Source organism: Podarcis pityusensis (assembly GCF_964106645.2).
Source record: "Podarcis pityusensis genome assembly, contig: HAP1_SCAFFOLD_893, whole genome shotgun sequence".
Taxonomy (NCBI): domain Eukaryota; kingdom Metazoa; phylum Chordata; class Lepidosauria; order Squamata; family Lacertidae; genus Podarcis; species Podarcis pityusensis.
The window spans coordinates 5,001-12,210 of NW_028293216.1; the positions used below are offsets into that span (position 1 = coordinate 5,001).

The 7,210-nt window shown below is 51.8% G+C and overlaps 1 long non-coding RNA gene and 1 pseudogene across 2 annotated transcripts in view; one reads left to right on the top strand and one right to left on the bottom strand.

Moving 5' to 3' along the window:
* LOC308469205 overlaps positions 1–4,030 on the top strand; it is a 4,315-nt gene extending 285 nt beyond the window's left edge. The window contains exons 2-6 of the long non-coding RNA XR_013982027.1: positions 9–892; positions 929–982; positions 1,761–2,096; positions 3,610–3,854; positions 3,980–4,030. This is a non-coding gene — a long non-coding RNA (uncharacterized lncRNA). The remainder of the gene's footprint in view (positions 1–8; positions 893–928; positions 983–1,760; positions 2,097–3,609; positions 3,855–3,979) is intronic.
* LOC308469204 (tubulin beta-4B chain pseudogene) lies at positions 586–6,985 on the bottom strand (annotated as a pseudogene). The gene is made up of 6 exons (XR_013991424.1): positions 5,746–6,985; positions 3,984–4,323; positions 2,797–3,201; positions 1,708–2,237; positions 1,380–1,414; positions 586–757 (listed from the first exon to the last, which is right to left on the bottom strand). The product of XR_013991424.1 is annotated as a tubulin beta-4B chain pseudogene (transcript).
* Between the last annotated feature and the right edge of the window lie 225 nt (positions 6,986–7,210).

Consider the following 7,210-nt stretch of genomic DNA (forward strand, 5'->3'; position numbering starts at 1 on the left):
TCAGAGAGGTGACCTTCTAGGAAACAGCAGTCGGGAGCACGCCTTGGAGGACCAAGTCGTGACCTTCTAGGAAACCAGGAAGAGCGTCGAGAGGCGACCTTCTAGGAAAAAGCAGTCGGGAGAACGCCGTGGAGGACCAAGTCGTGACCTTCTAGGAAACCAGAAAGAGCGTCGAGAGGTGACCTTCTAGGAAGCAGCAGTCGGGAGAACGCCTTGGAGGACTGAGTCGTGACCTTCTAGGAAACCAGGAGGAGCGTCGAGAGGTGACCTTCTAGGAAACAGCAGTCAGGAGAACCCCTTGGAGGACCAAGTCGTGACCTTCTAGGAAACCAGGAAGAGCGTCGAGAGGCGACCTTCTAGGAAACAGCAGTGGGGAGAACGCCTTGGAGGACCAAGTCGTGACCTTCTAGGAAACCAGGAAGAGTGTCGAGAGGTTCCTTCAGAGAGGTGACCTTCTAGGAAACAGCAGTCGGGAGAACGCCTTGGAGGACTGAGTCGTGACCTTCTAGGAAACCAGGAGGAGCGTCGAGAGGCGACCTTCTAGGAAACAGCAGTCAGGAGAACCCCTTGGAGGACCAAGTCGTGACCTTCTAGGAAACCAGGAAGAGCGTCGAGAGGCGACCTTCTAGGAAACAGCAGTGGGGAGAACGCCTTGGAGGACCAAGTCGTGACCTTCTAGGAAACCAGGAAGAGCGTCGAGAGGTGACCTTCTAGGAAACAGCAGTCGGGAGAACGCCTTGGAGGACCGAGTCGTGACCTTCTAGGAAGCCAGGAAGAGCGTCGAGAGGTTCCTTCCGAGGGGAGAGGTGACCTTCTAGGAAACAGGAGCCGTCTTGGAAGACTGAGGTGACCTTCTAGGAAGAGCGTAGAGAGCTGACATCCGAGGGAAGAGGTGACGTTCTAGGAAACCAAAGAAGAGCGTAGAGAGGTGACCTTCTAGGAAACAAACAGGAGGAGAAGAACGTCCTGCAGGACTGTAGAGGTGACCTTCTAGGAAACAGGAGTCGTCGGGAGGAGAAGAACGTTGTGGAGGACCACGGAGACCTTCTAGGAAACCAGGACGGAAACCTTCTAGGAAACCAGGAAGAGCGCGGAGAGGTTCCTTCCGAGGGGAGAGGTGACCTTCTAGGAAACCAAAGAAGAGCGTAGAGAGGTGACCTTCTAGGAAGTCTGGAGGTGATGAACGTCCTGGAGGACCTTCTAGGAAACAACAGTCAGGAGGAGAAGAACATCATGGAGGACCTTCTAGGAAACCAGGAAGAGTTGAGAAAAATTCCTTCTGAGGGGAGAGGTGACCTTCTAGGAAACAGGAGAACACCGTGGAGGACCGAGGGGACCTTCTAGGAAAACGGAGCCGGCGGAAGAACATCAAGGAGGACCTTCTAGGAAACCAGGAAGAGCGTCGAGAGGCGACCTTCTAGGAAACAAGAACATCATGGAGGACCGAGGGGAGAGGTGACCTTCTAGGAAACCCACAGGAGCCGTTGAGAGGAGAACGTTGTGGAGGACCTTCTAGGAAAGCAGGAAGAGCGCCGAGAGCTTCCTTCGAGGGGAGAGGTGACCTTCTAGGAGGAGAAGAACGCCTTGGAGGACCGAGGAGGTGACATTCTAGGAAACAGGAGGACTGAGTGGAGAGGTGACCTTCTAGGACGCCTTGGAGGACCAAGGTGACCTTCTTTGAAACCAGGAAGAGTGTGGAGAGGTGACCTTCTAGGAAACAGGAGCTGTCGAGAGAACGTTGTGGAGGACTGATGGGAGAGGTGACCTTCTAGGAAACAGGAGCTGTTGGTAGAACACCAGGAGGACCTTCTAGGAAACAGGAGTCGTCGGGAGAAGAACGCCGTGGAGGACCAAGGAGACCTTCTAGGAAACCAGGAAGCGCGTGGAGAGGCGACCTTCTAGGAAAGCAGAGCTGTTGGGAGGAGAACGTTGTGGGAGGAACCATCTGAGGAACATCTGATGAAGATGGAAGGTCACCATGGGAGGAGGAAACATCTGGAGGAGAACCTGGTGAGAACCTGGATCCAAGATGGAAGGTCAGGATGGAGAACCACCATGGAAAGAAACATCTGGAGAACATTTGAAGAACATGGAAGGTCACCATGGGAGGAACATCTGAAGGAGAAGATGGAAGGAAACATCTGAAGAACATCTGAAGGAGAACATGGAAGGAAACATCTGAAGAACATCTGAAGGAGAACATGGAAGGAAACATCTGAAGAACATCTGAGGAACATCTGAAGGAGAAGATGGAAGGAAACATCTGAGGAACATCGGAAGAACATGGAAGGAAACACCTGAAGAATATCTGAAGGAGAACATGGAAGGAAGCATCTGAAGGAGGACATGGAAGGAAGCATCTGAGGAACATCTGAAGAACATCTGAAGGAGAAGATGGAAGGAAACATGAAAAACATGGAAGATCACCATGGGAGGAACATCTGAAGGAGAAGATGGAAGGAAACATCTGAAGAACATGGAAGGAAACATCTGAAGAACATCTGAAGGAGAAGATGGAAGGAAGCATCTTAAGGAGAAGATGGAAGGAAACATCTGAGGAACATCGGATGAACATGGAAGGAAACATCTGAAGAACATCTGAAGGAGAACATGGAAGGAAGCATCTGAAGGAGAACATGGAAGGAACCATCTGAGGAACATCTGAAGGAGAACATGGAAGGAAGCATCTGAAGGAGAACAGGGAAGGAAGCATCTGAGGAACATCTGAAGAACATCTGAAGGAGAACATGGAAGGAAGCATCTGAAGGAGAACATGGAAGGAACCATCCGAGGAACATCTGAGGAACATCTGAAGGAGAAGATGGAAGGAAGCATCTGAAGAACATCTGAAGAACATCTGAAGGAGAACATGGAAGGAAACATCTGAAGAACATCTGAAGGAGAACATGGAAGGAAGCATCTGGAGAACATCTGAGGAACATCTGAAGGAGAACATGGAAGGAAACATCTGAAGGAGAACATGGAAGGAACCATTTGAGGAACATCTGAAGGAGAACATGGAAAGAAGCATCTGAGGAACATCTGAGGAGCATCTGAAGGAGAACATGGAAGGAACCATCTGAGGAACATCTGAAGGAGAACATGGAAGGAACCATTTGAGGAACATCTGAAGGAGAACATGGAAGGAAGCATCTGAGGAACATCTGAGGAACATCTGAAGGAGAACATGGAAGGAAGCATCTGAAGGAGAACATGGAAGGAACCATCTGAGGAACATCTGAAGAACCATGGAAGAAAACATCTGAAGAACATCTGAAGGAGAACATGGAAGGAACCATCTGAAGAACATCTGAGGAACATCGGAAGGAGAAGATGGATGGGGGTGGTTGTGGTGGTTCTGGCTCCTCCTAGGCGGCCTCCTCCTCGGCCTCCTCCTCAAACTCCCCCTCCTCCTCGGCGGTGGCGTCCTGGTACTGCTGGTACTCCGAGACCAGGTCGTTCATGTTGCTCTCCGCCTCGGTGAACTCCATCTCGTCCATGCCTTCTCCGGTGTACCAGTGGAGGAAGGCCTTGCGCCGGAACATGGCGGTGAACTGCTCCGAGATCCTCTTGAAGAGCTCCTGGATGGCGGTGGAGTTGCCGATGAAGGTGGCGGACATCTGAAGAACATCTGAAGAGCATGGAAGAGTCACCATGGAAGGAAAGATCTGAGGAACATTTGAGGAACATCTGAAGGGGAACCTGGGGAGAACTTGGAAGGTCTGAATGGAAAGCCACCATGGAAGGAACCATCTGAAGAACGTCTGAAGGAGAACCTGGTGAGAACATGGAAGGTCAGGATGGAGAGCCACCATGGAAAGAAACATCTGGAGGACATTTGAAGAACATGGACGGTCACCATGGGAGGAACATCTGATGGAGAAGATGGAAGGAAACATCTGAGGAACATCGGAAGGAAACATCTGAAGAACATCTGAAGGAGAACATGGAAGGAAGCATCTGAAGGAGAACATGGAAGGAACCATCTGAAGAACATCTGAGGAACATCTGAAGGAGAACATGGAAGGAAACATCTGAAGAACATCTGAGGAACATCTGAAGGAGAAGATGGGTCACCATGGAAGGAAACATCTGAAGAACATCAGTGGAATATCTGAGGAACATCTAAATGGGAACCTGGAAGGTCAGAATGGAGAACCACCATGGAAGGAACCATCTTAAGAACATCTGAAGGAGAACCTGGAGAGAACATGGAAGGTCAGGATGGAGAGCCACCATGGAAAAAAACATCTGGAGAACATTTGAAGAACATGGAAGGTCACCATGGGAGGAACATCTGAAGGAGAAGATGGAAGGAAACATCTGAGGAACATCGGAAGGAAACATCTGAAGAACATCTGAAGGAGAACATGGAAGGAAGCATCTGAAGGAGAACATGGAAGGAACCATCTGAGGAACATCTGAAGGAGAACATCTGAAGGAGAACATGGAAGGAAACATGAAGAACATGGAAGATCACCATGGGAAGGAGAAGATGGAAGGAAACATCTGAGGAACATCGGAAGAACATGGAAGGAAACATCTGAAGGAGAACATCTGAGGAACATCTGGAGAACATGGAAGGAAGCATCTGAAGGAGAACATGGAAGGAACCATCTGAGGAACATCTGAGGAACATCTGAAGGAGAACATGGAAGCAAACATCTGAGGAACATCTGAAGGAGAAGGTGGATGGGTGTGGTTGTGGTGGTTCTGGGTCCTCCTAGGCGGCCTCCTCCTCGGCCTCCTCCTCAAACTCCCCCTCCTCCTCGGCGGTGGCGTCCTGGTACTGCTGGTACTCCGAGACCAGGTCGTTCATGTTGCTCTCCGCCTCGGTGAACTCCATCTCGTCCATGCCTTCTCCGGTGTACCAGTGGAGGAAGGCCTTGCGCCGGAACATGGCGGTGAACTGCTCCGAGATCCTCTTGAAGAGCTCCTGGATGGCGGTGGAGTTTCCGATGAAGGTGGCGGACATCTGAAGAACATCTGAAGAGCATGGAAGAGTCACCATGGAAGGAAAGATCTGAGGAACATTTGAGGAACATCTGAAGGGGAACCTGGGGAGAACTTGGAAGGTCTGAATGGAAAGCCACCATGGAAGGAACCATCTGAAGAACGTCTGAAGGAGAACCTGGTGAGAACATGGAAGGTCAGGATGGAGAGCCACCATGGAAAGAAACATCTGGAGGACATTTGAAGAACATGGACGGTCACCATGGGAGGAACATCTGATGGAGAAGATGGAAGGAAACATCTGAGGAACACCGGAAGAACATGGAAGGAAACATCTGAAGGAGAACATGGAAGGAAGCATCTGAAGGAGAAGATGGAAGGAAGCATCTGAGGAACATCTGAAGAACATCTGAAGGAGAACATGGAAGGAAGCATCTGAAGGAGAAGATGGAAGGAAGCATCTGAGGAACATCTGAGGAACATCTGAAGGAGAGGATGGAAGGAAGCATCTGAGGAACATCTGAAGAACATCTGAAGGAGAACATGGAAAGAAACATCTGAAGAACATGTGAACATGGAAGGAAGCATCTGGAGAACATCTGAGGAACATCTGAAGGAGAACATTGAAGGAAACATGAAGAACATGGAAGATCACCATGGGAGGAACATCTGAAGGAGAAGATGGAAGGAACCATTTGAGGAACATCTGAAGGAGAACATGGAAGGAAGCATCTGAGGAACATCTGAGGAACATCTGAAGGAGAACATGGAAGGAAGCATCTGAAGGAGAACATGGAAGGAACCATCTGAGGAACATCTGAAGGAGAACATGGAAGGAAACATCTGAAGAACATCTGAAGGAGAACATGGAAGGAACCATCTGAAGAACATCTGAGGAACATCGGAAGGAGAAGATGGATGGGGGTGGTTGTGGTAGTTCTGGGTCCTCCTAGGCGGCCTCCTCCTCGGCCTCCTCCTCAAACTCCCCCTCCTCCTCGGCGGTGGCGTCCTGGTACTGCTGGTACTCCGAGACCAGGTCGTTCATGTTGCTCTCCGCCTCGGTGAACTCCATCTCGTCCATGCCTTCTCCGGTGTACCAGTGGAGGAAGGCCTTGCGCCGGAACATGGCGGTGAACTGCTCCGAGATCCTCTTGAAGAGCTCCTGGATGGCGGTGGAGTTTCCGATGAAGGTGGCGGACATCTTGAGGCCCCGGGGCGGGATGTCGCAGACGGCCGTCTTGACGTTGTTGGGGATCCACTCCACAAAGTAGGAGGAGTTCTTGTTCTGGACGTTCAGCATCTGCTCGTCCACCTCCTTCATGGACATCCTGCCCCGGAAGACGGCCGCCACCGTGAGGTAGCGCCCGTGGCGCGGGTCGCAGGCGGCCATCATGTTCTTGGCGTCAAACATCTGCTGGGTCAACTCGGGGACGGTCAAGGCCCGGTACTGTTGACTACCTCTGCTGGTCAAGGGGGCGAAGCCGGGCATGAAGAAGTGGAGGCGGGGGAAGGGGACCATGTTGACCGCCAGCTTGCGGAGGTCGGCGTTGAGTTGACCCGGGAAACGGAGGCAGGTGGTCACCCCGGACATGGTGGCCGAGACCAGGTGGTTGAGGTCTCCGTAGGTGGGGGTGGTCAGCTTGAGGGTCCGGAAGCAGATGTCGTAGAGGGCTTCGTTGTCTATGCAGTAGGTCTCGTCGGTGTTCTCCACCAGCTGGTGGACCGACAGGGTGGCGTTGTAAGGCTCCACCACCGTGTCGGAGACCTTCGGGGAGGGGACCACCGAGAAGGTGTTCATGATGCGGTCGGGGTATTCCTCTCGGATCTTGGAGATCAGCAAGGTCCCCATGCCGGAACCCGTGCCGCCGCCCAGGGAGTGGGTCAGCTGGAAGCCCTGGAGGCAGTCGCAGGACTCGGCCTCCTTGCGGACAACGTCCAGGACGGAGTCCACCAGCTCGGCCCCCTCCGTGTAGTGGCCCTTGGCCCAGTTGTTGCCGGCGCCGCTCTGGCCTGTGAGGAGAAGACCGGCGTCAGCGTGAGGGTCATGGTCATCACCATCATCATCATCATCATGGTCAACATCATCACGGCTCTCATCATCATCATCAGGATCACGGTCATCAGCATCATCATCATGATGGTCATCATCATCACCATCAGGATCATGACCACCATCATCACCATGGTCATCATCATCACCATGGTCATCATCATCATGGACATCATCATCATGACCATCAGGATCATGACCACCATC